The sequence below is a fragment of the Peromyscus leucopus genome, chromosome 6 (assembly GCF_004664715.2).
Source record: "Peromyscus leucopus breed LL Stock chromosome 6, UCI_PerLeu_2.1, whole genome shotgun sequence".
NCBI classification, from domain to species: Eukaryota; Metazoa; Chordata; class Mammalia; order Rodentia; family Cricetidae; genus Peromyscus; species Peromyscus leucopus.
In genome coordinates this window covers 65,391,200-65,418,835 of record NC_051068.1, presented here as the reverse complement: position 1 = coordinate 65,418,835, position 27,636 = coordinate 65,391,200, and the positions used below count along the sequence as shown (strand labels likewise).

General features: G+C 49.9%; 1 protein-coding gene across 4 annotated transcripts in view; it reads left to right on the top strand.

Moving 5' to 3' along the window:
• The window catches only part of Kirrel1 (kirre like nephrin family adhesion molecule 1), a 96,027-nt gene that overhangs the window by 1,293 nt on the left and 67,098 nt on the right, over window positions 1-27,636 (top strand). The gene's annotated exons all lie outside the window — the stretch shown is intronic.

The following is a 27,636-nucleotide window of genomic DNA, read 5'->3' as shown; positions in this document are numbered from 1 at the left end:
CATCCACTCACACAGAATTGCTTCCACATACCCCAGCCATGGAGCAAACAAAGAAACTTGGGCAGACATTCTTATAGGCAGGCGCCTACAGAGATGTACCGTCTTCAAAATGGAGGAGGTGGTCTCTCATTGGGGTGGGTGAGTGATCTGGGAAGAGGGAAGCCGCCGAAATGGAAAGAGCCTCAGGCATTGGCCAGCTCTCTTCCTCTCCTGAATAGTGTGTGTGTGTGTGTGTGTGTGTGTGTGTGTGTGTGTGTGTGTGTGTGTGTGTGTATGTGTGTGTGTACACGGGGTGGAGTGTTTCACTGGACCCCTCCTCTCTTTGCTAGCCCTCTCCTCCCGCTCTGAAGGCAACCCTGGCTTAGTTCAGGGGTCTTGATTCACCTTTCTTCCCCAGAGCCCCAGGACCCTCTTAGAATGTGAAAAGGCACACGTCCATGCTCTAAGAGCAGGAGTGAGGCCGGAGGAAGAAGGCGGCCTGGCCTCAGGGTTGGCTACTTGGCAGAAAGTTGGGAAGATAAGTTAAGTTCTGACTTTGTGCAGCCAGGTTGCTAGAGGGGGAGGGGAAGAGCATGGCGGGTGAGGGGCAACTGTGTCCGTTCTGATGTTTTGGGAGCAGGCTGCTGCCTGCCCCTCTCTTGCAGCCTTCTTATGCTTTAAGGAATGAGCTTTAAGGAACAGAAGCTGCAGTGAGGGAACAGGAGATTCATGCAGCTTGAATCTGGGCTGATAGAAGGTCAGGAAAAAAAAATGCTTGCCACGTACCTCTCCATCTTTGTGGGTGGGTGTGGCTAGGGAGTGCAACTGAACCCCAGCCTTCTTGACTCTGTCAGAGGTGAAAGCAAGAACCGCAAAAGGGGGTGCAGATGTATTTGGGGGTCACGGGGGAGGAGAGCAAAGGGAGAGGGGAGCCAGGAGGGAGAGGAAATCACTACTGAGTCTTCGGGCGGGGGTGGGGGGCACTCAGCACAGGGCTGGGGAGGAGACCCTTCAGGGAGAGATGGGGGACCTGGGGACACTGACAAGCGAGGCCGGAGGCAGGGAGAGAGCACACAGTGTGGGTAGCAGTGAGTTGAAGGCAGAGGGATGGTAGTGGAGAGCGAGGAGGAAGAGAAGGTGGTCAGAGGGGCAGCAGCATTGAGAAGAGAGGAGAGCTAGCAAGGGGAAGGAAATTCAGTCTAGCTGGGCGATAAAAATCGTGTTTTAAAGGATTTCAATGGGCTCCATCAATTTTCATTTTTTACTAAATAATTTTCTGTATCTTATCTAAATGAAAACCATTATCTCCCCCCCACCCTCCGCTACTGTGTCCATCATGCCCCAGCTCCCCAGACTGATTACGCTGAAAAGTGAAATATTTATTCATTTTCTAAGAGATTTTTCTCCCTGCCTAGTCTCGGGGAGGAGAAATTGAAAAGGAAGGATTGTAGTTAATCAGAGCAATGTGGGATGACAGGATGGCTCCAGTGGGAGCTGCCTCCAGAGGCTGGTGGCTCTGGCTGGAGGAGGAAAATCTGTTCCTCTGGTACCCGCCCCCCAAAAGCTCCTCCTGGCTGTTCTGCCTTTGCTCCAAGGAGACTAAGGGGTGCAACAAAGAGGCCCAAGGGCCTCCTATGTCTCCAGCATTTAGCTCCCTGTGCACAGTTATATCCTGGCAGAGAACTGAGAGCCTGGATTCTACAGCTCTGTTCTGCACACACACACACACACACACACACACACACACACACACACACACACACACACACACGCGCGCGCCACACACTCCCAATGTCCTACTTCTGCCCAAAACTGGGCACTGAGCTGGGATAGAGGTAGGCAAACCTGGCAGAAATCAAGCTGTTAGTCCACCCCTGACTTTGACGGGACTCATCTTCAGCCTTCTACTCAAACTCAGAGGGAGACAGGAAGCCAGTACTGGGTGCCACAGAGATGCGTCTGCAACACCCAGGCAGGACAGGAGGCGGGTGACATCCAGTTCTTCCAACCTTTGCTCCTTATTGCCACTGGGTGACTAGCTGGCCCCACTTTGCCTCTCCAGTGGGGTAGGAGGATGAAGCCCCATGCTTACCCCGTGCTTGCAGAGAACTGCACTCTGAGGAAGCCTCCTTTGTGATCCCTTGGGACCAGGTCTTCACTTGTCTCTTATCCTACAACGCGGAGCACCGTGAAGTGCATATAGTCGGTTCCCCTTAATACTCGATTGATGAGTAAGCTGCAATGCAGGCTAGAGGTCAAATTAAATGGTGATGACGTCACAGTCTCAGCCTGGTATGCCCGGAATCCTGGCATTCAAGAGGCTGAGGCAGGAGGACTGTGAGTTCAAGGCCAGCTTGGACTACATATACCAAGTTTCAGACCAGTCGAGGCTGAATTGTACGTCCCCAGTAAATAAATAAATAGAAGACATCGGAGACGTCTTCAGCTCTCCATGTTGGGAGTCTGAAGAGGTTATGTGCTCATTAGGTGCTCCAGTTTAGATGTATGCAAAGTGGTGGTGATATGTGTGTTAACCCATGGATTATCAACATGTATTGATCTACGGAGAGTGCATGGAATGGTGTCTGGCACAGAAGTGTCCAGTGACCATGTCCTGACTTTGTGTCTGGACGTAAGTGGACAGATGTCGAGCGGACAGTCCCTTCTATTTTCCTGCCTGTGGCTCTCTTTGCCGTTCCAGCTCCTCTGGTCTGGGTCCTTGGCTTCAGTAAGCCAGTGCTGTGCAGCTCTCATAGAGAGAACCTGGCCGAGGCAGAGCTAAAGGACACAAGTCAGCCTCCCCCCCCCCCTGGTTGGTGCTCTCAGAACAGGCCTGCAGATGGGGTGTGAGGGAAGGGCAAACCGGAAGAAGAGCTTGAGCTTTTGGGCGAAATGAAGGCTGGTGGTGTGCTTCAGTGTAAGAAAGTAACACAGCTCGTTCAATGAGTTCTCATGTTAATGACTTTAAATGCGTGTTAACTTAAGCCCTACAACGGTCCCCTGAGATAGGCCAGGTAATTCATTCCTTTTTCCTAGATGGGAAACTGAGGTTCAGATATCTAAGGTCGGCAGTCATAGGAACCAGCTGATTCTAAAACCTACACGATTCTCCTTTGCCAAGGACCCCTCAGCTAGCAGGGAGCGGGCTGGGCTGGGTCAGGATTTTTGTTTTCTGGTCCATGGTAGAGTAAATGTGATGAAGGAGATTGTTTTATTAAGGTATAAGCCTTTAAACTTTTAAAAAGTCTTTTATTTTGAGATTTTGCACTATTTTGGGGTTGCTCTTTCTTTATGATACGGCGATCTGCTGGTTATTTGTTAAAGGGGCTTTACTTTCCAGACAAGATTTATATGCTTGTGTTTGTTCCTTATGTGAAAGCTAGCCTTTCTAATCCATGGATTTACACATGAGGACCTTCCCTTTCCCGCTTCTGACTTGCAGAGTCTTAGTCATGCAAGAGCTGATGCACTCAGTGCAGTCTGGGGACAACCTGTGCCCTCTCACCTTTAGCCTCCAAACTAGGCATGGTGGGGCTGTAGACACAGTAGGGCAGGGCTGTAGGCACGGCAGGGCTGTAGACAGGGCTGTAGGCACGGCAGGGCTGTAGACAGGGCTGTAGGCAGGGCAGGGCTGTAGGCAGGGCAGGGCTGTAGACAGGGCTGTAGGCAGGGCAGGGCTGTAGGCAGGGCAGGGCTGTAGGCAGGGCAGGGCTGTAGACAGGGCTGTAGACAGGGCTGTAGGCAGGGCAGGGCTGTAGGCAGGGCTGTAGACAGGGCTGTAGGCAGGGCTGTAGACAGGGCTGTAGGCTCGGCAGGGCTGTAGGCAGGGCTGTAGACAGGGCTGTAGGCAGGGCAGGGCTGTAGGCAGGGCTGTAGACAGGGCTGTAGGCATAGGATGACTGTAGGCAGGGCAGGGCTGTAGACAGGGCTGTAGGCAGGGCAGGGCTGTAGGCAGGGCAGGGCTGTAGGCTCGGCAGGGCTGTAGGCACAGTAGGCCTGTAGGCACAGCAGGGCTGTAGGCACAGTAGAGGCTGAACACTTAGGTGTCTTGTTCTGCTCACCTGCAGGTGCCCAGCTCTGTTTTCAGCCGGTTCCCTCAGGACTTGCCCGGCTTAAGGTACTGAGAGGGATCATGGGAGGTCAGCAACATACCCAGGTGTCAGCCTTACCTTTTACTGAGTTCCTGCTGTGTGCTTTTCAAAACTGATGTCCCTGCCATTTCATAGATAAGAAAACCAAAATTGAGAGGTCAAACAACTCACCGAGGGCCATCTCTGGAGTGTTAACACCCTGATCCAAGTCCTTTTATGTCACTACAGAGCTTATCTGTGTTGGCAACCTCTATTAGAACAGGAGGAGAACCTAGGCCTGCTGTCTCGTTCCATACCACAGTCCTCTGAGACAGGCTGCGTAATTATCCGCGGCTTCTCGGCTAGGAATGCTAGGCTACGCATAGTTACCCTGGATTTGACATCAGCATGCAGGGGTGGGAGTCAGGTATTAATCCCTGTCCAAAAGAGGTTTGTGTACCCCAGTCTCTGTCCTCTTATGTTTTCAGGTATGTTTGGTTGGGGGGTGGGAGATTTTGTGATGGGAATCAAGCCCTGGGTTAGGCAAGTGTTTTATCACTAAGCTACAGGCCTAGTCCCTCCTCTCTTTCCTGTCTGTCTTCTGGCTTTGTAACTATGTAATGCTTTCAGATTTTAGTAGCTGTCACATGTCCCATAACATTTGATAGATTAGCATGTGACAGAGGCAGGATCATTGTTATTTTTCCATTTAGTAGAGGAGAAAATGGAGTTCTGGAGTGGTTAGATGGCTTGTGAAAGGGGTGAGAGCCGAGGTGGAGGATGTGACTAGGAGGCGCGGGTCTCCATCGCCCCGGTTTCGGGGAGCTGTTTCCCTCGGAAGGCAGGGAAGGTGCTCGGGGAGAGTCCCACCAAGCCGCACCCTCCTGCCTTCTGTTTGCTCTCCAGCTCTTCCCAGGGCTCCAGGCCAGTCAGTTGGGCAGTCTCTCAGAGGAGGTTTTGACCTGGAAAAGGCTGGGGGGTTCAGTGGAGGAGGAGAAGGAGGTTGCTGTGTTCTTGATCTTGAAATGTGAGACCGGGGAGTCGAGAGAGTCCTAGGCATCTTGATGCAGAATGGCTCTCCGCATGGAGAAGGAAGTCCTGCGCACTTGGAGAACCTCTCTTGGAGAACGACTCCTTTGCGCTTTGCATTAGAATAGCAATGTCAAGTGTTATTCCCATTTCATAGATGGACAATTAGGGGCCTAGATAAGTTAAACAGATTGTCCAAAAAAGGACACAGCCAGTACCCGGCAGAGTCTGGACGAGGGACAAGCGGTGACATTCAGATGGTGGGTGGGGTAGATCCCGGAAAGACACTCCTGAAGGCTACACCCATTTGCCTCCTTGAGAAGTATTGCCACACCCACGCCTATAGGTGCAGTCCCTAGGTGCATGCACTTCTCTTCCCCAGGCGCATCTGGACAGAAACCTATGTCTGTCCGGCCCTTTCATTCACCGTGGAACTGGTTGGTGTGGAAACAAAAACAAAAACCAAACCATGTTCCATTTCCGTCATTTTTCTTCCCGGCCGGCGCAGCCCTCCTGAATCTTGGAGGGCGGTATTCTTGTGTCGCATGTTCTGTATCCCCTCTGATTGATGTGCGCACTGCCGGGCTGAGAAAGCTGGGGCCCTGGAGTTCCCTGCTCTCTGACTCTGCCCCCTCTCTGTCTTTCATCCCCAGCTCTTAAACTTTCCATTCTTGATTTCCAGACAGTGTGAACTTGATGGAGTTCTTACGGCACCCAGAATGAAAGCTGCTGCAGCTTCTAGGTGCCCCTGAAGATCGTTTTTCCTTCTATTCCACTCTCCCTCTGTCTATCAGCTTCTCCCATGCGGAAGGCGCTCCCGGTCTCTCCTTCCTCCACATTTAATTTCTTCAGCAACTTTTATTAACCTCTGTCGTCTCTGGGGACTGCAGTGCTCATCCGTCTCTGCCCTTCTCCAACCCATTCGACAAAATTGGGATGGTATTGAAATAAATGGACCTTGCAGCCAGCCACCCTCTTCAAGATGGAGGGTCTTAAATCTGGGCTAGACGTCTCTAGCAAATGCCGCTAGTTTTCCAGGAGATAATACGGCTGCTTCACTCTGGGTCTGAGCCCTGGGAAGGTGCTGTCAGAATCTCCCAGAAGGCCACGGGGCCTGGGTTTTGAGGCAGAGAAGGGAGAGCAGAATTCTGAGTCCCATGTAGCACTGAGGGCCCAGCAGGGCTATTTCAGGAAGCTGTTTTCCGTGTGTTATCTCTTTCCCCAGCTCCCTAACTTGGCTTAAGAATAATAAATTCTTCTTTAGGACTGGATTGCTTGTTCTCTCTGGCCTGCATTTCCTTCTGAGGCAGTATGAGGAGTATATCCTAACGGGAGGATGTGGAAAAAAAAAATGCAGAATTTGTTCCCTCCCTCACCAGAAATGTCCAGTTAGGCGTGGCTGCATGCTCAGAACTGTACAGTGGGACATGGAGGAACGGTGGAGAAGCCTTCCCAGAGGTGGGTCGTTAGGCTGCCCCTCAGCTGCGTCACCATCGCAATGTGTGTTTGCACACGGTAAGCCTCTCCCGCGAGGTGACGACGGGCTCTTGTGGTTCCTCGGGTGTAGGTATTTCCTCACTGACCCCAAGCATCATTGTGGGACTGGTTCGAAGCTTAATGGCAGAGCCCATGCTAATGTTCAAGGCCCGACTGAGCTCAGCCTTCTGCACCACAAATAGTCACAGCGTTGTATAGCACATGGATAGACTGTGTGTTGCAAGGTGAGTAAGATACTAGCTCTACTCTTACGGGTCTTTATCTTTTATGTGAAATTATTCAACCCCGTGGGCCTCGGTTTCTTCTTCCACAAAATGGGGACAACTGATTTTTAAAAAATATAGTAATTATTTGGAAATTTGGGTACAAAATATGTGGAATAATAATAATAATAATAATAATAATAATGAAAACAGTATGTAGTTCCTTCTTTCCATGAAACTAAAACTCAAAACTACAGACTGTGTGTGTGTGTGTGTATGTGTGTGTGTGTGTGTGTGTGTGTCTAAGTTGATAGTAAGGGCTACTACAGTAGTGTGAAGGTCAGAGCTGGACCACTCAGTACTGAGGGGTTTGCTGTGGGCTGCAGTGATCAGGGAGGACTCCCTGGGAGAAGTGGTCTTAGAGTTAGGGATAGATATATATGTAGCAGGCAGGCAAAGAGCATCCCTACAGGCCTACCTTCCTAAGTCAAGGTGTGGCTGCTGGTGGATAGCCAGGCCGGTGTGCAAGTGTAGTGAGCCGGGGTAGGAGTGAGAGGGGGTGGCTGGGGGTGGGGGCACCGAGGATGTAGTCACTGAGGTGATCGCAAATCGGGACCACTGCCAAAGCCCCCTACGCTTAGGGCTCACAGACAGCCCTACAAGAAGTGGAAACCCGGCTGATTCTGGGGTTTCTTCTTCTGACACGTCTCACTTTGTAGCTCAGGTAGGCTGCAAACTCTTGAAACTTCTGCCTGTGCCTCTTGAGTCTTTTGTCTTCTGGTTTCTAAACGAAAGAAGGGTGTGTTAAAAGCACGTTAGGGTCCCTGTCTCGTTCTCCATCAAATTTCCACTTCCTCCAAACTCTTAACCCAGTAGAGCTGCTATGGAGACTTGTAGACCCTATGGTAAAATATAATAATAATAATAATAATAATAATAATAATAATAATAGTAATAATAATCTAGATGAAGTAAAAATCAATTTGGCAAGGCAGAAGTGAACAGAAACCATTACAGGACCGTCACTGGAAGTCTCTAATCTGTGACCTATGTATGGAGACTGGGAAACGCAGGTGTTCTCTGAGAGTCCTTTGGCGGCATATGTTAAAGCTGCCCGGAAGCAGAGTTCAACAGAGATAAGGAAGAGGAGGGCCTTTTTACCCAGATACCTGGAGATGAATGAATCCGAGCCATCCACTCTGAGCCTGGGTGTAGTCTAGACCGTCCAGGGTTGAGAGACACCAAGTGTAGACTCCCATGGTCTATCTTAGACGACTTTCTCGGCTAACCAGCAGCCTTAGCTCTTCTTTGCTTAGAATTTCCTAGGGCCTCCGCAAGGACCCCTCCCTTGCTCCAGGATTTCAGTGGGAAGGACCTCAGCAGAGGGTCCCTGGCACGGAGGAGGACGCCAGTCAACAAGCGCTAGTCATTGCTTTTGTTTTGTGGTGGTCCTAGGCTTGGGGTGGAAAAGGTGAGATTCAGTCCCTGTTCTTCGGGCACGATCTGCCGGCTGTGGGAGATGGATATGTAAACACAGACAGTCCTGTGAGGCAGAGGTTGTAAGAGAAGTATGTGAAAAATGTTGGAGTCGGATTTTCCTGGTGGTTGCCTGCAGCTGGGAGTACGCGGGAGGAAACAGCTGTAATGCTTGCTATGCCCGAGGCTGTGCCTGTTGCGGGAGCGCTGGGCCGCCAGATAGCCTGGCTCTGGACAGTCCTTGATTGCACCCCTGCTGCCGACGAAAAGTGCCAAGGCATCCCCGGGACCGGGTCTTCACTCCGCCGCCGAAGGATTTTGATTCCCAAGAACAAAGGCAGTTTATGTAGAAATACCCTTTCCTCGAAGTCTCCCAACCTCTGGTGTCCACTTCCCTCTCCCCAGCCCCCACTCCTGCCCAGTCGAGCTGATTTCTAAATTAACTTTCTGCTCCTAATTAGCTTAGCCGAGTTTTTATTATTATTCCCTCTCCCCGAATTCTCCGTGCACAGCCTGGGGCCCTGTGTGCTCCATTACCCAACATTGCCCCACCACGGGGCGCGTCTAACTCTTCTTCCCATTCCACCCATTTAGCTGCGAGTTTATTACAGGGAAGGAAGAGATGGGCCAGAGGGACTGAGAGCAGAAGGGAGAAGGGGAAGGCATTTCCCAAGCAACAGAAGCCCGGGGCTAGACATGCTGGCTGATGGGAGCGCTCTTCTTCACAAACTTGAGGTTTTCTTCATCTTCATTTTTAAGCAACAGAGGACTTCCTGCTTAGACAGTGGGACTCCTTTGCCATAATCCCCAGCCCCAGGAACATAACCACTGCTTTGTGGTTCAGTCCCTCTCTATTCCCAGTTCCTGGAGGAAATCTGCCAGCTTGACTGCATTGTGGAAGGAGGGTCTCCAGAGTGCCCACACGGCCCCTCTCTTCCACACTGGCTGTGGCTGTGCTGACAAGAATGAGCAGCACTCACGACAGCATCGCCTGCTTTGTGGATGATGTTGGACTCAGGCACCTCTCTCCCAGTGCACATCTGGGGATGTCTACCTTCACTGTCTGGGGATGTCTACCTTCACTGGTCCGGGATGAAGGGAATGGAATCTCATTTTAACTGCTAGTATGAGCCAGCGATAACTAGGAAAATCTGACTGTGTAAAATAATAAATAATGATAATGCCTGGCCAAGGCAAGCTGAAATGGCTTTTGGACTACCTGTACCGGTGTTGTGTGCTCCATTTGAGAGAGGTTGGTAACATCTGCACCTGAGGGGTTTGCACACACTTTCAGTTTCACTCCTGGGTCAGGATGTAACACAGCTTACTCTCTAGAAACAGGGAACCCTGAGTCTCCTAGGACCCCCTAACCAGGGGACGGTAGGAAGATCAGCCTTTTTGCCGGAGTGCCGCTGTGTGCCTCTTAGAGCCTTGACTTCCTCATCTATGAAGTGCAGATGGTTGTCCCTGCCTCCCAGGGTGATTGTGGGGATTGAATGAAATGATGTATGAAGCAGAAGTGTCTGGTACTTACTAAACCATATTAATAATGCACAGTGCTTGATTTTTCAGGGTTCACAGTGCAAGGCAAATCCAAGAAGGGAAACAATAGAATGAGAGAGGAACAATGATGATCCAAACGCAGTCTGTATTGGTGGGGCAAAGGGAGGCAGCCAGTGATTTGGTAACTCCTGCACTTTGTACTCTGAGGTTCCAGAGAAAGGGGAGCCTGGGGGAGGGTGGCAGGCTGCTTTAGAATTCAGTCTGTGTCCTGTGTCTGGAGATTGAGTAGCCCTTTACCCTTTGTGAGCCATGGGTTCTTCATTTTCAAAATGGAGAACTGTTACCCACCTACTTCTAGGTAATCTCCATCCTGGACGAGTCACTGCAGGATGGTAAGCTGACTATTCAAACTCCATCTCTCCAGAAGCCTCAGCTCACCGTGTTAGGACAACAACCCTCCAGCTTTGAAGGACCCAGGGAAAACTCAGATTCTATATTGGCATGAGACTCCCTGGTGCTGTATGTCCCAGGGACCAGGTTGCGGTGTGAGAGGATGCCTTCACCTGTCTCCTATCAGGAATCAAGAGCAGAGCTTGCTTTTAAAACAGTTTGGATGGGTTGTTGATTCAAAGGCATTGATATGCTAGTGTTGGGAAGGCAGATGTAGGAGCTTCCTTAGTACCAGACTGACCCCTCAGGCTTCCTCCTTGCCACCGCCCAGTTCCAGCCCCACCTCCCTGCCAAGTCTTCCCATGCTTCCGACTGCAAAGCTAGAAGCCCTAGCCTGTGTGTTGCTGGAAACTCTCCCCTGCCTCAGCAGTCATTTCCACATCGTTTTTTTTAAGTTCTCATGATTGATCATGGGAGGTTTAGGAGAAATATTTTGACAGAGCTTCTAGCCAGAACCTTGACCCTCACTGGCTTTGGCTTGGAAATTGGGGTTACGAGCAAGATGTGTGACTGAGAAGGAAGAGGGGCTCTGGCTTACCTGGACCTGGCTGTAGAGGAGCAGTGGGGACCATCTCTGAACAGGCCAGCTTCTCGCTCTTAAAGATGCTCAACCTGCAGAGCACACTCATTCGTCTCCTGCCTTCTCTCACGGACTCTGTAGAGGAGCCCCATCTACTAGCAGGCCGGCGCCCCACTGATCCCCTTGCTTCCCCTTGTGCCCCAGGAAACTGATGTTCATGCAGTCCTCTGCAAGTACAAGGTAACATAGTGACCAGCCGCATCAGCCCCGGGGACTTTGCAAGATACAAGGAGGGGCGCAGTCCATCGGGTTTGGCTTCCTGGGACTGAGAGAGCCCTTGAGGTCCACAATACAGAACAGCGGCGAGCCTTTAGGAACATCATCTTCAGACTCCCAAGATGCCTCTCTTGAGGCGGGACTAATTCAAGGGAATTTGGAAATCAGTGTATAGCCCTGTTTTGAAGAGAAAGGAATCTTATTAGCACTGTCCACGCTCTCCCTCTCTCGTCTGACAAGGCCTAGCAAATAGGAAGTGCTTTGTGCCTAACCTGAACCTTTCCTGCTCAGAATGGAAACTGTAATTAGAGGTTGCAACTCAATACACCTACAGTACTCTCTATATCTGGATAAATATTTTTTTTCCCCTACCAGTTTTTCAAACTTCATGGCATGCTCCTTTTATTGAGCAGCCAGGCCCGAGAGGTCAGGCTTCATGGGAGCCAAGAAGTTCTCTTTGAGGATCAGGCAGAAGCTGTCGCCATGCAGTGTCCTTGGCCAGGGCTGGAAGGATGAGTGAGGCTCATAGCTCTGGCGCCTTCCAACCAATGTAGGTACAGCCTAAAGGGCTCTTCACCCCCTCTGCTAGTGGCCAGGCTGAGAAAGGAACTGTACCCGCTGCCGAAGCCTGGTTATTAGGAAGAGAACCTGGCGGGATGGGGGCAGCAGGGTGGGACCCATTCGTTGTCAGAACCTGTTTCAGTTCGGGCTTCCTGAAATCAGGCGTGTCCCAAGCTCAGCTCTGCCTGACGTGGGCAGAGGGAATGTCTACTGTGCATGCGCAGTGCAGACGATGGAAAGGGCTACTGGAGCTGGGTCATGGCCGGATTCGAACATGGCCCTGGGAGAGGAGTGGAGGGACAGTACAACAGGGCATAACGGACCCAGCTGGGGAGGAGATAGAGGGCTGGACTTGTGAGAGAGGTAAAGGAGACTGACTGCCTTGTAAGGGAGCTGGTGGGAGGAGCATGAGACCCAGGGAGATCTGCCCTATGAGCTCCGAGACTCGATAACTGTGGTGTGGTCCCATCAGCCGTGGCCCCTGCGGCGGTAGGTTCTGCAGCCCGCGTGATGTACTTCCTACACGGCTGTATGGGGGAAGCCACCCCTGCCCCTTTGGAATGGGATGATGGGCTATCGGGCCTTCAAGAGGAAGGGCTGAGCCGTGTGGGAAGAGGAGTGCAGTGAGCCATGGTGCAACCTGGCGTTCCCTTTTTCTAGAGTAGGAAGGCAGGACAGCCATGGGCTGGAGTCCCACTAACACTAACTGTGGCCTGGCTTGGGACAGTTGGCTGTGTTCCAGCAATCCGGCTAGCCCCAGTCTCTGGCTCTCCCTGTCCCTGGATGGGTGTTCTCAGCTCTCTTAATCCTGCTGTCCTCTGTCTGTCACTAGGCAAGAATGCATGGCTCTCTTGAAGCATTTGGTGCTTAATAATTTGTGGATTACAGCTAACTCCCGATAAAGATTCCCCTAATTGCTTGGCTCACCTCAGGTTCTATCATCAAAGGGAAGTGGCGAGGCCCCCCTCTCACCCTCCTTTTCTTTTTATTATCTCTTAATTAATCACTCTGGCTTTCACACTTAGCAGATAATTACAGTCTCCTGGGCACGAAGCTCATTTTCATAACCTCCTGCTCCAAGCCTGCAGCGGCAACGTGGAGGGGGTGGGAAGGGAGAGGGAGAGGGGAGAGCAGAGAGACACATGCTGGAGGAAGGTGGGGGAGGGGGGCAGCAAGTGAGACAGGTGAAGCCAGGGACAGGGAAGGCACAGCAAGAGGGACGTGCGGATTGGTGAGGGAACACAGAGTCAGGGCCCTGCCAGTGGGCAGAAGGCTGGTGATGCCCGGGGGCACCCTCTAGTGATAGTCTTTCTCTACTGAGCTATGCATTGTGGGGCCTTTCATTGGCTCTGGGGCGCAGCAGATGAGATGTGCATTGCCACAGAGCTTAGGGGTCACTCTAGAGGAAGCTGAGTGAAGTCTCTGAAAAGTGGGGGGGGGGGCAGCCGAGATGGTGGCAACATGGCTGTGATTGGGGCCCAGAGGCCAGAACTCTTCCCTTTTGGAAGAGCAGGCCGTACCCTAGGGTTTGAAGCTGTGGGGATGAACCGCCATTCAGTCTTCTGACCAGATGGAGGGAAAGGGCAAGCATTCTCTCACCCGCTTCACTTGGGGGCCGTGCCTGGTGGGTCCCTGTGTTCACTACCCCATTTTAGAGGTGAAAAGACTCTTCCTGGGTTCTGCTGGGTTCAGGAAGAGTGAGTAATTGGCCCAGGCTACATGAAGTTAAGTCCAAGTTGGAGAGCAGGGTGAGAGGAGAGGCAGGAGGAGAGGGGCCTGTGGGCCTGTGGAGGCCTCTGGACCGAAGCCTGACTGGCCGTCAGGCCTGCCTTGCACTTCTAACTCCTAGATAAATAAACGATGCACATTCAGATGGCAGATCCGAGAGGCACGAGAGAGGGAAGTATACCCCGTGAATCCAGTGTGGAAATGGACTGGGACACAAACCTCCGCATGTGTTCCCTGTCTGGTCCTCATTTTGTTCCTTGTCAGGCCTCACTCACACTTACTGCTGCCTTATTCGCTATAGCAGAGAATTTCAACTGACCTGGTTGTCCACAATCAGATGACTAGATAATGAAAAAACGTGTTATCTATAAAGAATAAAGTACTACTCCGCTGGAAAGAAAAACGAAGTTAAAAACTTTGCAGGAGAGTGGAGGGGTTTAGAATGTATAATATCTAAGTGAGGCCACACAGCTGCAGGGAGAAATAAACCACATATTCTGTCTTATATTCAGAATCTAGCAAATAATATACATATATCTATACACACACACAAATATTCATGTGGGTACAGTATAACCAAAGAAAAGAGAAGGCTAAATATAAGGGGATGAGAAATGCATCAATGCAGGTAAAGGGCAAGAATTATGAAAGAGAATATAAAGTTAATTGGTTTTTTTTTGTCCTAATTCTGTTGTGCATTTGTGGGGGGGGGGGGGGTAGGTGGGCGTGGAGAAGTCCATGACACATATTAGATCCTGAAAGTATAGACCTTGATGTGAAGCTTCGCGGCTTCTACTTCAAATGCCAATTCTAACTGCATAAATTCATTAAGTCGTGTAGACTTTGGGTCTGGTTCATTTTGGAGTGTGGATGTTTTTATTTATTTGCAAGTCTTTTCCATAATAAAGTTTATTTAAAACAAAACAAAAAAGCAAAGCAAAACAAAACCTCCAAACAAGTATGCGCAGCCCGGGGGCTTCAGTGGGTCTTGGAGGAGGCTCTGCTACAGGCGTTCTTTTCCCTGACTGTGGTCTGCTGTTTGGGGTCTCCGGGATGAAATGCATGGGTTCCGACTACTTTGCCATTAACCAGCATGAAGACCTCTCCAAATCGGTTTCCTTTTTGGTAAAGGAGAGGCTTGAAGAGCTTGAGACCCTTGCGTTGTGCATAGAAAACAGTCTCTGGCGTGGTAAGGCTCTCTTAGCCAATGGCAGCTGCTGTTTCCTCCCCCTGTTATCACCGTGGATGAATGCAGCTAGCCTGTGCCTAGCAAAGGGCAGCGTGGCCCATTCCATCTCTTATAAAGCCGGTAAGAGAGGGCCTTCTCCGTTTCCTGGTTGTAGGGTGGGACGAAGGGTCTCGCTCGGCACCACTTCCGGGCGTGGGTGTGCCGGTGTGCAGAGCCCCGACGGATTTGCTGCTCTGTCCCTCTGCAGTTTCCCTTTTCTCTCCACAAACTAAGTTGTTGGGCCGAGGCTACCTCCCACTCAGAGTGTAAGGGCATCGGGGCCTGTATAGCAAAAGTTTGTCTTACTGAGTTGAGGAAGGCTTGCAGCTTCTGGTTCCCTGGGCACTATAATAAGAAAGCTCCATTTGGAGGCACTGTGGATATAGCACTGAACTGTGAGTACAGATGGGGATTTTTAGCCCCACTGTGCCCCTGATGGAGTGACCTTAGTTACTTGGGCTCTCTTGGCATAAATTGAGAAGGTCCTTCATTCTCTAAGACACTTTATGGATGCACAGTTTTCTGACTGCCATCCAGGGGGAGTTCATCAAAGACTGGCCCTGGATCTTCTGTTTTGTTTTGTGAACCAGTGTCGGAAAGGCTGGTCTCAGAGGGCCAGTTAGGGACCCAGGAGAAGCAGCTTTGGCTCAGGACCTAGAGGGGCAGCAGATATATTAATACATTTTTTAGATCTGATATGGATTTGGGGTAAGATGTGCAGGAAGTTCCCAACACGTGTGGGTGTGCACACACAGACACACATACACACGTAAACATACAGAGACATACACACACCCCACACATACTCCTACACTCTCTCATTCACGCTCCTCACTCCACACACACTCATACATCCCCCACCACAAATACAGATACACATGAATACCTACTACTGCACCACCCCCACCCCCACATACACACACCCTGTCCTGGGGGGCAGATGGCCTGGCCTGTGTGGAATGTGGGGACCCCACCAAGGGTGTGGGTGCTTATGCTGTTCATGTTGATAAAATGTTCTCCCTGAAAAAGCAGGCTCTGGCTTTTCTCTGAACTTTAGCTTTGGTCTATGAAAAGGTTTTGCAGTCTTGTGGGAATATAAACATTTGGCAGATTTCTTTCTCTGAAAGCTGTTTCGCCTCTTTTCTTTTTCTGGGAATTTTAACCAGCAAGATCAAGGTCCCTCCGCCCATCCTTCCTCTTTCTCCTTTGCCCGCGACACCCAACCCCCCCTGTCCCTTCAGCCCCCCACCCACCCCCCAATGAAAACAAAGTTAATTGGTGTACGCTGGGAATGATCTTGGAGCCAGCAGAAAGGAGTGAAGCAAACAGCCCTCCCCCGAGGAAAAACTGCAGAGAAAAGGAAGCAAACGCATCGTGGTGAAAAGTGAATTCCAGACACCGAAATTCTTTTGGTTTTAATCATCTCAGAGGGCAACCAGAGCCGAGCTGTGGGGGAAGGGAAGAAGCGAAAACCAGGGCCATCTACTCCCAGCTTGCAGGACTCTGGAAAGACTAAAAGTTTCCCGGCGGCGGAGGCTTCTTGTTCTGCTCTGCCCCGACCCGCAGAACCTGGTGCCTGCCCCTGCGTGGAGCTCAGAGGCGCTTCCTGACCAGCCCCTCCCACTTATCTCAGTTTACAGGCTCAGTGTACTCAGTGTTAAAGCACTGGCCTTTCAGTTTTCCAGCCAAATTGCAAGTTCCCCAAGGCCCAGGGTTACGTGTTGTTCAAAACAAACAGCAAACTCCGGGCTCTTTCGGAGGCCATAGCGTTCCTTCGTTGGAAAAGTGGAGGGGCCGTTAAAAGTGTTTCAGGAGCTGAGTGGAGCTTTCTCCAGTAGGAAGGGAAGGCACAAGGGCCCCAGCTGTCCCTAAAGGACAGCCTGTGGGAGAGGTGGAGGACCACAGAGGCCTGTGGAGTGTGTATGGGGGTCTTACGTTTCCTCAGCATCAGCTAGTGGACAGCAGGGAACCTTGGGACATTGGTGGGTGGAGAAGATGGGGGTGATGTGACTCCAGAGTCTTCTCTTCTCCACCAGGGTGACTGCTCAGGTGATGGAGAGAGTCAGGTGATGGAGATTTGTGACCAGGTCCACAGGGATGCCCATGTGAGGTCACCGGTTGCCAGGCAGTGACCATCTAGCCTCCTTTTCCTGTGTTCAGCATCTTCTTCTTCTTTTTTTTCTTTCCAAACTCCCCTCCCCCAGCATCAAGTTCTCTAGTTCTTTCTTTTCATCTGAAGGCAGATGCTCATGGCCACCAGCTGTTCCCCCTCCTCTTCCATCCCTTCTCCCTCTTTCTGAAAACTTTGATTCTTGGGTCTTTGGTCCTTTGCCTCTTCCTTTTTTCTTCTTCTGAGTGGCATCTCCCCATTCCTATCTCCTGATTGCCCAGTTCAGACTGGGAGTCCGACAGCTGACTGAGTTTTGACATTCTGGTCGACTCTCCACCTGGACAAAGCTGCTTGCTGTTTCTGGGCTTCAGGTTGCTCCGTGGCACATGGGGAACTTTCCAGGTACTGCCTGTGATCCAGAATGAACATGCCCTTCCTTTATTTCTGGAAAAAGGAGGAAGATGGAATTTGTATGCAGGACACCTCACCTCTTCACAGTAGAAGACCTGTGCCGTCCACACAGAGGGGCAGTTGAGACCACATTGCTAATCTCAGTACTGCCTTTGAGGTGATTTTGCTGTTCCCACGTCGTCTGTCAGTCTTCTTGTTTTGTGGGGTCTTAATATTTAATGGTACGGAGTGATAAAGGAGACCAGGAGGCCTGGGGTTCTGACCGACCTTATACAAGTCCCTTTCCAGCTAGAACATGAGGTTTTTGCCCCCACTTCCCCCGACCCCAAGAGCAGAGAATATAGGTGACGACACAGTCCTTCTTTGTCTTGGTCTTATATCTACTTATTCCCCGGGGCCCTTCTCTGCACTGAAAGCCAGTGGCACCCCCTCTCTGGGTGTGACAGAAAATGAGCCTTCAAACATTTCCAGAGTGCCTTGTGAAGCAAAGTTGCCCCAACCTGAGGACCATTGAGCTTGCATGAGAAGAAAAAAACCAATGAGACCAAGAAAAAAACCTGGCCTCCCAGTTACGGGGTTTCCAAAACTGCCACATGTCTCTCTTCCTTCCTTCATATATCCTTGATCAATATTTCATAAAATTGAGAAATTTTAAGTTAATGATAATGAGGAAATGTTTTGTCCTCTCATCCATTTTGGAAGTGGTAAGCTTTCTGTTTAAGCCTTGATTCATCTCTCAATCCAAGGTTTGCATTAGGAAGGTAGCAAGCCAGGATCATGTGGTACCTCATGGATGAGGCTCTGATGCCCTGCAAGGCTGTTGGAAGATCTACCATACCCTTGCTTTCATCGGGGAATAACTGACTGCTGGGGATGACAGATAATGGTCTCAGATGTTTGCCATTATCTTGCCTTTTTACCTGGCACCCTCCCTTCCATCCCTAAAATATCTGCTGAGCCATCACCCAGGCCTCGGGCACCTTTAGAGTACAGTTTGAAAGCCAAGATTTCATCCAACCCCTGAATGATATGAACAGAATGAGAAGATGGAGAATAAGGAACTCAAGGCCCCAGAACTGCAGGTTCCATAGCCTCTCTCCCTTCTCAGGAGCCACCACGGGCTAGAAAACTGCCTCCTCCAGTTCTCCACAGACTACCCTGCTTTACCGTCCCTGTGCAGATCGGAAAGTCCTGATGGGTGTCGGCCGGGTGGTTGGCAGTATAAGGAGCATGCTGCCCATGTCTGCTGAGGTCCAAGAAGAAGGATGTGATAATATCCTAGATATATGCCAGAGAACATAGGATGACCCTGCCCTGGACTGTCCGTAGATCCCCTTCCTTCCCCCAGATAGGCTCATACTTTTCAACCTTTGCCCCCAAGCCCTCTAAGGGGCCCAACTCTTGCTGTCATGGCAACCGGGAGGTTAAGAGCAGTTTGGAAGCCCAAAGATATAGAAGAGGGCTTAGACAAGACAGGGTCTGATGGGAAGAGGAAGTGATAGAACTTGATAAAGAGACAGCCGAGTGGGAAAGCAGAAGGCAGCCAGGAAGGTGAAGAAGGCAAGAGGAAACAAGAGACAAACCTCATCCCTAGAAAGAGAGGGAAAAGGGGGGCTCGGTGGTGGTGGAGGAGAAGTCTCAACTTTTATTTAAAATCTGAGAGCCGTTATATGCCTGGAGTTGTTGCCATAGCAACAGCACAGAAAAGGAGATAGCTTGTGAGGGGGGAGGTGGAAGGAGGAAGATGATTCAATAGAGGTAAATGTTTAAAGACAGGAACAAAAACCATTTACAGATAATTAAGTAACGCACTGCGGGTTCTTTGGCCCTGCCTGTGTCGGGGGACTGGCCTACGATCTGGCCTACTTCTGCCTGCTGCCATCCATCTTTTGCCCATCCCCTGCTCACCAAGAAAACTTCAAAGAGGCAGCCGGGAACGCCAGCCACAGCCACGCCACGTCTGTCTCGTCCTCTGCCCTGTGTAGTCCCGGCTCCTCAGAACAAGGTGGGAAATAAAGAAGAGAAATCTGGCTGCAGGGAAAGCCTGCCCCAGCCTTTGGTGGCAGGGTTCTTGCCTTGTCCTGCCAAAGGTCCAAAGGAGCAGCCTTTACGCCTAGAGGCATTGTTGGGCTGTCTATGTTTAGCATCACCTCTAATTCCTCTGCCAATGCTCACCTCTAGTCCATTTCTGGAAATACTCTCAAGTTTGTCCTTAGGGAGCCGGGCACCAGGGCAGTGACTTGTGAATCAAAACCAAATAGCTTTTGCCCCTTCGAGATCTGCCCTGACTGAGCTGAGTGTTGGCCTGTGCCGCCAGTGTTCTGCTTTAGTCTTGATTACCCTTATGATAGGGGTGTGGCTCAGGATATGGCTCTACATGAGAGTGTCTTTTATGAGGACCCACTGGTGAAAGTTCTGTAGTGGTACTTCCAGTTAGTTTTTATGTATGCTCTCCCCCACCCTCCCACAAAATGTCTACATTGGGGCTGGAGAGATGGCTCATCAGTAAGAGCACTGGCTGTTCTTCCCGAGGACCTTCGTTCCGTTCCCAGCATCCACATGGTGGTTCACAACCATCTGTAACTCCAGCTTGAAGGGATCTGGTGACTTCTGACCCCTGAAGGCACCATGTACTCATGTGGTTCATAGACACCCATGCAGACAAAACATACATACACATAAAATATTTTTTAAGATGTGTAAATTATGTCAGGAATTTTGAATTTTTTGTTTTTTGTATTGGCTGCTTAAAATCTTGGACTGACCCTCACAGGTCATCTTTGATGAGGCTTTTAGTACATCATCTTCTCTCTCTCTTCTCTCTCTCTCTCTCTCTCTCTCACCACACACACACACACACACACAGAGAGAGAGAGAGAGAGAGAGAGAGAGAGAGAGAGAGAGAGAAAGAGAGAGAGCTTTACTGCAATCTAAGTGATTTCCCCGCTCCTAATCTCCACTATTCCCACTCACTATTGTCCTCTTAGTTTATTTTTTATATTACTGACCAGATGTGTCCATTTATGTTGCCTCAAATCTTTTATGGAGCAAATAAACGAATTGAACGAGTTAAGCTGTATAACACAGCCTAGTGCCCGGCAAGTAGTCAGAAAGCAGAGAAAACGCCAACTACTGTTTCATGGGAACGAGTAACAGGAATAGGCTCTAGCCTTGCTTTAGAGGCTCTGTGAAGGTGGACCAGACTTCAGAGAGCTCTCCAGACTGAAGGCCACCTCAGTTAACACCCAGTTGGACTGTGTAGAGGGGAGGTGCCTCGATGTTCTTAATGCCCACTACCCCGATTTCTCTAATCTTTTCCACACACACTGTGGAATGCATGGTGTCGGTAGGAGGACATTATCCAGGTTTGTTTGCTTTTTTGAATTGGCTTGGATGCTAGTTAAGCAAGCTTCTAATTGCTCGCTCATACCCAAACATTCTGGGTGTAAAAGCCTGCCTGGGATAAAGTTTTTTTTTTTTTCTCCCATGGATAATCCTCAGGGTGAGAACCTATGGATCCCTGAGAGCTGACAGCACTTCATTGATTCTGGTTTTGGTGTCTCCAGAAGACAGAGTAGACAGAAGAGCTGCAGCAGCTGTGCCTGTTTCTCAGCGGGGGCCGCCTGCCTTAAGGGGCACTGGCTCTATCTAACTCAGTTTCTTTTTTGTCCCTTGGTTCCCCACCAATCTCTCATTTCCTCCTGGGGGCGGGGGCAAGGAGGAACTGTGGAGCCCTGGTCATTGAATCCCACCTTGGCTCCTCAGTGCTGCCAGTGAGATCCTGGAGGTGTGGTGGGTAGACCAAGTCTTGCCAGCTTTCCTGTGTGCTATGGATGGGAATCCAGGTGAGAAGCTGCTCGGCGGATACATGCCATGAAGGGCATCTCATCTCTCCTTTCCTAAAGGAGTCTACAGGCCTCCCTTGTTCTCCATTCCTTATTTTGCCTCCCCTCTCCTTTTTGTTTGGGGTGGGGGGAGGCATGTCTTCTTTTCCTTTCACATTGCAAGGCCTTCCTTTTTGTTTTTATTTAAGTAGGTTTTTGAGGAAGAAAATAATTTTATAGTTGGTGCCCACTCCCATATTTTTTTATTTGTTTTTATTCTTAGAGGAAGGCTTTCATATAGCACAGGCTGGCCTTGAATTTGCCGGGCCTGTACCCACCTCCTCTATTGCCCCCTCCCCGATTTCTTTCCCTATTACTTACGAGAGAGAAAAAAATATCCGGCCCTCTCAGTCTGAGCTATTTGACTTAGAAGACAAAAGACCCTTCAGAATTAAAAGAGGAAGGGGGAAAGGAAAGGGTTAAAAAAAGATTTCGGTTAAAAAATCTTCATCAGGGTCAAAAACCTGACAGGAAAGCTTTGTTTGAAGGGAATGTGAGGGCAGGGTAGGGGTGGAGGAGCTGGCAATTGGCCCTCAAAAGGCAAATATCTTGAGATGGAGGAAATTTGTAGATCAGTGGACATTCCCATTGAAGTCGTGGAGGGCTTCTGAGTCTGGTTGGTTCCTCTGAGACCCGCAGAATGTTTTGAGAGCAAAGACTGGGTGGGAAGGGAAAGAGAAGCAGGAAGCTGCCATTTTTAATTCCATGCAGCCTCAGAATTGTCAAGAGTCTGCAGAGATTCCAGGGGTTTCGAGGCCTTGAGGGCTGGCTGTCTTCCTAGCCTAGGGTTTGTGGAGTAGGAAAGAGAAGCCAGTGAGCAGAGCTGAAGTGTGGTAATAGTCGGGCTAGGCAGCATACGTGGGCAGTATACTTGGGCCACCATTGCCGCCAAGGCCTGAGATGGGTGGCACTGGTGCTCTGGGCAGAGAGGGAAGGAGCGGAGTCATATTCCAACTACTAGCATACCTAAGACCTTGGGCAGACGGGACTCAGGGATGCCCTCTGATTGGGTAAAGACAGTGGAGGGCTGCATGAAGGATTGTTGACGGTTATCAATAGTGAGACAACTAGCCAGGTCTGGTCCACACCCAGCACTCCAGAGGCAGAGGCAGGAGGATCATGAGTTTTAGAATAGCCTTTGCTATATAGTGAGTTCCAGGTAAACTAGGGAGAGACGAGGTGAGCCGATCAAACTGAGGAAGTGCTCCCTGGAGGACTCTGGATTGCAGGGATCTTTAGAGTCCAGAGAGAAGAGTGGGGGAGGACGGGGGCGGGGGGTCAGGATTCCAGCATCAGGAGGCCACACAGATGCTGAGCTCCCAGCAGGGTCTGCAAAGGGCACGGCTTGGCCAGTTTAAGAACTATTTGTGGCAAATTTTTAAACCCCAGGCTGCTTTTGCCCGAGTACCTGGAATCCAGCCACCAATTGATATGTCGAGACAGCGTATGAACTGATTTTAAGGTTAGCCTGAACAAAACCTAAGTAGAAGAGAAATCTGCTTCTGCTGCTCAGCTGCGGCAGCACCCACGTTTCCTATGGTCCATGCCCTTCTGTCTCCGTCTTGAACCAAAACAGAGAGGTCCGTAGCCTCTACCCTGCTTCTTAGAAGACCCCCTAGGCTGACACACTGCCAGGAGCAATCCTGTGACCCAGTCCCTGGAACAGACACTGTGCAAGGGCATGAATCAAAGACACCAACACATGATGAGCATGTGGGCGCAGGGCGAAGGACGATAGACTGGAGAGGGTGGGACAAACCTCTGAGGGGTGCCTTAACTCTTGTCGTGCTGGGGGAGAAAAACACTGAGTTGCAACCACAGAAAAACAAGATGGCTTCAGGAAGGATTACCAGCTCTGTATCCTGTACTGTTAGCACTCTCTCTAGGCAGGCAAAGGAAAAGGTGTGAGCGACTGGAAGAGATCGGAGGGAGGGAGGGACCTTGGGCACAAATGTCTCAGCCACAGACCGGTACACGGTACACACACAGTCCTCTCCGGCCCCTCCACCAGCTTTTCACTCAGCGCGCTGTGGTGGAGGAAGGCAGGGATGGAAACTGGAGGCCTAATTGCTAGGTCTCTCTCAGCTCTTCCAGAGAGCACAGGGCAGGAAATTCCTCAGATTCCAGGCTTGTAGGATCATTGCTGAGTGTTAACCGCAGAGCCAGGGGAAGAGGCTAGAGGCAAAGAGAGCTGCCTCCTCTCCGGCTTCTTTTCCCTTTGTTTTAAAACGGGCTCAATTAAAAGGGTTTGTGGAGGGGCTGCTGGCTGGAACAAAAGCCCCCACTGTAAGAGTCCTCCCCGAGAAAAAGTCCCAGATCTGGGAAGCCCAGGAAAATTAGTGCTGAATTGAGTAATTTTGAAGTTTGAAAATAGACTGTTGTGGACTCGGACAGGAATTTGTTCCCAGGGTGAATTTTTTGGTGGTGGTTGTTTTTTTTCCCCCAGCTCTCAGTGAGTGGGAAGGAACTGGCTTGAGAAGAAGCTCTAAGAGCTCCTTGTGGAGAGAGATAAGGATGGCCGGGTGGAGCAAGCAGGAGGGGCACTTCCCCACAGCATTTGCTTTGCCTTAGTGGGGAACCAAGTTACAGGGGTCTGTTTGCACCTCACCTAGACAGGGCAGTCCAGAGCCCCTCGGCTGTGTCTGCCTTCCAGCGGCATCTTGCAAGCACTCCGGGGAGCACTCTCCCAAAGAATCACCGATGCATCCCCTTGGGCTCCCGGAACAACTGCTTGTACTTAGGTAGATGCTGTCCCCGCTGAACTAGAGTGAGCTAGCTGTTTACTGCCCTGTGCTCTTTAGGGGACAGAATGTGACTTGGTTATGTTATTAACCTCATAGCAGAGTGACGGAGTGACCGCGATGCAGTAAGCCCCCCCACCACCACCAAAAAAAAAAAAATGTAAAGAGAAGCAACCTTGTTGGGTGACTGTCCCTGTCCATGGGGATTGGATTATCCATTTGGCAGGTCTCTAATGGATGTTCAATGCACGGTCTGGTTTTTTTTCCAGCTCAGCCCTTCACACTTCATGTTCTCTGAGAAGACGAAAACTGTGTGGCGTGTGTGTGTGTGTGTGTGTGTGTGTGTGTGTGTGTGTGTGTGTTACTTTCCTTAGAACATAATAGTTGCTGCTAAAAATTCACCACCATGAGTCCCAGTGCCCATCAGAGCTCACCTCTGTACTGCCCATCCCCTGCTGGTATGGCACGATAGATGGTATAGATGATGGAAATGTGTGTTCCGTTACTGATGATAATAGCGATTCTTTAAGAGCAGAGGATTTGTGGGGTCTGAGGAGGAAGAAGCAGTGGACCATGGCCACTGTAATTTTTTTAGTTGCTACAGATTCTGGACTTGGGCTGAGCTGGAACCCAAGTATTGAGCACCCAGCCTGAACAGCAGCCTAAAAATGACCAGTGTGGGCTGGCATCAAGGAGGCATCTCGACCAAAGCCTCAAACATGGAGTCAAAAATGCCATGTCCCGGCTCTTCATTTTGGGGATGAGACTATGAGATCTTTTCATTCTTCAGGATGTTATGTCCCCATTCTCAGGGTGACCAAGACTCAGGGTGCATTGAGAGAGCAGAAATCACCCTGCTGTTCCATGTTAACTTTCTGCTTAGCCAGTTCACTCTTCTGGTTTGAATATCCAGAGCGTGGATGAGGCATCAACTAGCTAACCTCCTTGGGCTCCCAAGACTCCTAACATGACAAAGTTGGGCTATCTGTTTTTTGTTTGTTTCTGTGTGGTTTTTTGTTTTGTTTTGTTTTGTTTTTTTGGTTCTTCAAGATAGGGTTTCTCTGTGTAGTTTTGGTGCCTGTCCTGAATCTCGCTCTGTAGACCAGGCTGGCCTCAAACTTACAGAGATCCGCCTGGCTCTGCCTCCCAAGTGCTAGGATTAAAGGCGTGCGCCACTACCACCCAGCTTGGGCTATTTGTTTTGAGACAAAGTCTCACTAGGTAGCCTTGACTAGCCTGGATCTCAAGATACAGACCAGGCTGGCCTTAAACTCACAGATCTGACTGCCTCTGCCTCCCCAGTGCTGGAATTAAATGTGTGTGCTAACACGGGGGTGCTGGGCCGCTGCAGGCTCGAGTCTGAGTGGAGAGAAAAGTTCATACATTTCTGTTTTTCTTTTTTGACTGAGTACCATTTGCTTCCCATAATAAGTTATATCTGTGTGTTTTTACCATGACAGTTGTGGAAGGGAACATATAGGGCTTTCCTTACCCCACTGTTAACCTGCAGCTTTCAGAAGAATGCCCATTGTTACCAGGATGTATGCATGCTTACATATATGTAAGGAAGCAGCTGCAGACACATATAATGTGACTCAAGGTGTTAAACACCATAATTATATATATATGTGTGTGTGTGTGTGTGTACATATATGGTGCTTAACACCATATATGATATATGTAAACATCATGTATGTATGTAAGCAGCTGCAGATACATATCAGGTGACTCAAAATGTTAAACACATATATGTATATATGTATGTTTGTATGTATATGGTGCTTAACACCATATATGATATATGTACACATCATATATGTATGTAAGCAACTGCAGATATGTGACTCAAGGTGTTAAACACCAGAGAGACAGGAAATAGGATTGGCTGTGATGTGGACGGTACTGGTTTGGCTAGGCTTCCTGAAAGAGGTTAAATTCACAAGGCTCAGAGGAGCCAACAGTTTTGGGTTGCAGAAGGAAATCCACTCCAGGTGTGTAAGTGCCTGTGGCTGTGCCTGGGGGTGGGGAGAGGCTTGGTAAAGCCTTAAGCACCTGGATTCTTAGTGGGCAGCTTCTGTAGGTTCTTGACCAGTAGGTCAGCTTACTGCTGCTGGAGAGGCTACGTTCCAGTGGAGGGAGGAGGCAAGAATCCAAGATTATAGAAAGGGCCCTTTTCACCCCTGAAGCTGGAAGGACGGAGGGATGTAGACAACTTTAGAGATGTCCAGAGAAGGGAACCTCATAGCAGCAATGACTGTGCTGAATACCTACCCTGTTCCAGGATATCCATTCTGGAAGGGACCTTAGAGGTGATCTGGTCCCTGAGTTTGAAAACTGAAGGCCAGAAAAGAAATATGACCTGTTCAAAGCACACAGCTTACTCTGACCCAGCCTGGCTGTAAGACCTGACTGCTGACTTCTATTCCAGCAAAGGTCTTTTATAGCTAAGTTCCACCCCACTGTTTTGTTTTGGGCTCTGTGTGTGTGTGTGTGTGTGTGTGTGTGTGTGTGTGTGTGTGTGTGTGTGTGTGTTTCTCCCAGGGTCTTATGTAGCCTTGGCTTCAAACTCACTACCTAGTCAAGGCTAACCTGAATTTCTGTCCTGCTTCTGTCTCCTGAGGGCTGGGATTTAAGGCATGTGCCAGCACACCCAGTTTATGTGGGACCGGAGATGGAACCCAGAGCTCCTTACACATCAGACAAGCACTCTGCCCACTGAGATGCGTTCCTGGCCCCACCTACTGTCTTTGGCTCCTGGAGCTGCTCTGGGGAGTGACCTTAACGTACCTCTGCATCCGGGCTGCAGATGTGTTCATCCTAAAAGTCAGGACCTGCCCGAGATCTTTCCTTTCTGCCGAAATCGAAGGCCCTGAGAAAAAGTGAACTGCTCCTACAATCTTAGACTTGGTGAGGCAGTGCAGTAACTTGATGGAAGGGAGGGTCAAGGTTCAGGCAGGTTCTGCTCTCCCACCCATCCACCGAGTTTGTTACTCTCCTTTGCCTCGTGTGAGGGTTTCTACGGGGCTTCTGCTAAAGTGAATGGGGGCCCAGCCGCCTTCCAGGCTCCGCCTTTCCAGGATCCCTGATCTAAATATGTTCAGCGTGGGTCAAGTAAGGATAGATCTTGAACCCAGAACGGGAGGGGCAGAGAAGAGTTGGTTGGGCTCACTCAATGATAGGGTTCCCAGGTGACTTCTAAAGTTCTTTTTGGTTTGGCCTGCAGCCATGAAGTGTTCCACCCAGATGCAAAATCCCTGGCCTGGAAGGTCATGCCATTTTCCTTTAATCTTGGAAAGGGCAAAAGCTCAAGTTGTGTCCACAGCGATTCTTTCTATAGCCCAACTGTCCTTTGGGATGCTGGAGAGTGTGGGAGAGTGCTGCCTTTCCATGGATTGTGCCATACTTTGCCATTTTGTTTCCAGAAAGAACCCCCTTTACCGTCCTGTTAATGCAAATCTGTTGTTTTATTTTATTTTATTTTTTTTAAAGATTTATTTATTTATTATGTATACAATGTTCTGTCTGCATGTGTCCCTGCAGGCCAGAAGAGGGTACCAGATCTCATTACAGATGGTTGTGAGCCACCATGTGGGTGCTGGGAATTGAACTCAGGACCTCTGGAAGAGCAGCCAGTGCTCTTAACCTCTGAGCCATCTCTCCAGTCCCAAATCTGTTGTTTTAGACGTCCACAATATGTTTTCATTCTACTGTCAATTTTGCAGGCCTTCATAGAGCGCCAGGTATGGTTAGGTGCTGAGTAAACAGAGATGAACACAATGTGCTTACTGGCTTTCCAGGAGCTCACAGTTAAGTAACTTTTTAAGACCAACAACATTCATATCCAATATAGCAAAGAGATCGAATACATAGGAAGGCACTTTAGGGCAGAAGACAGGAGGTGGAATAATGAGAATGTCTTGTCCACCAGACAGGACCAACAATTGTCGCTTTTTGAGTAGCAGACAGCTTG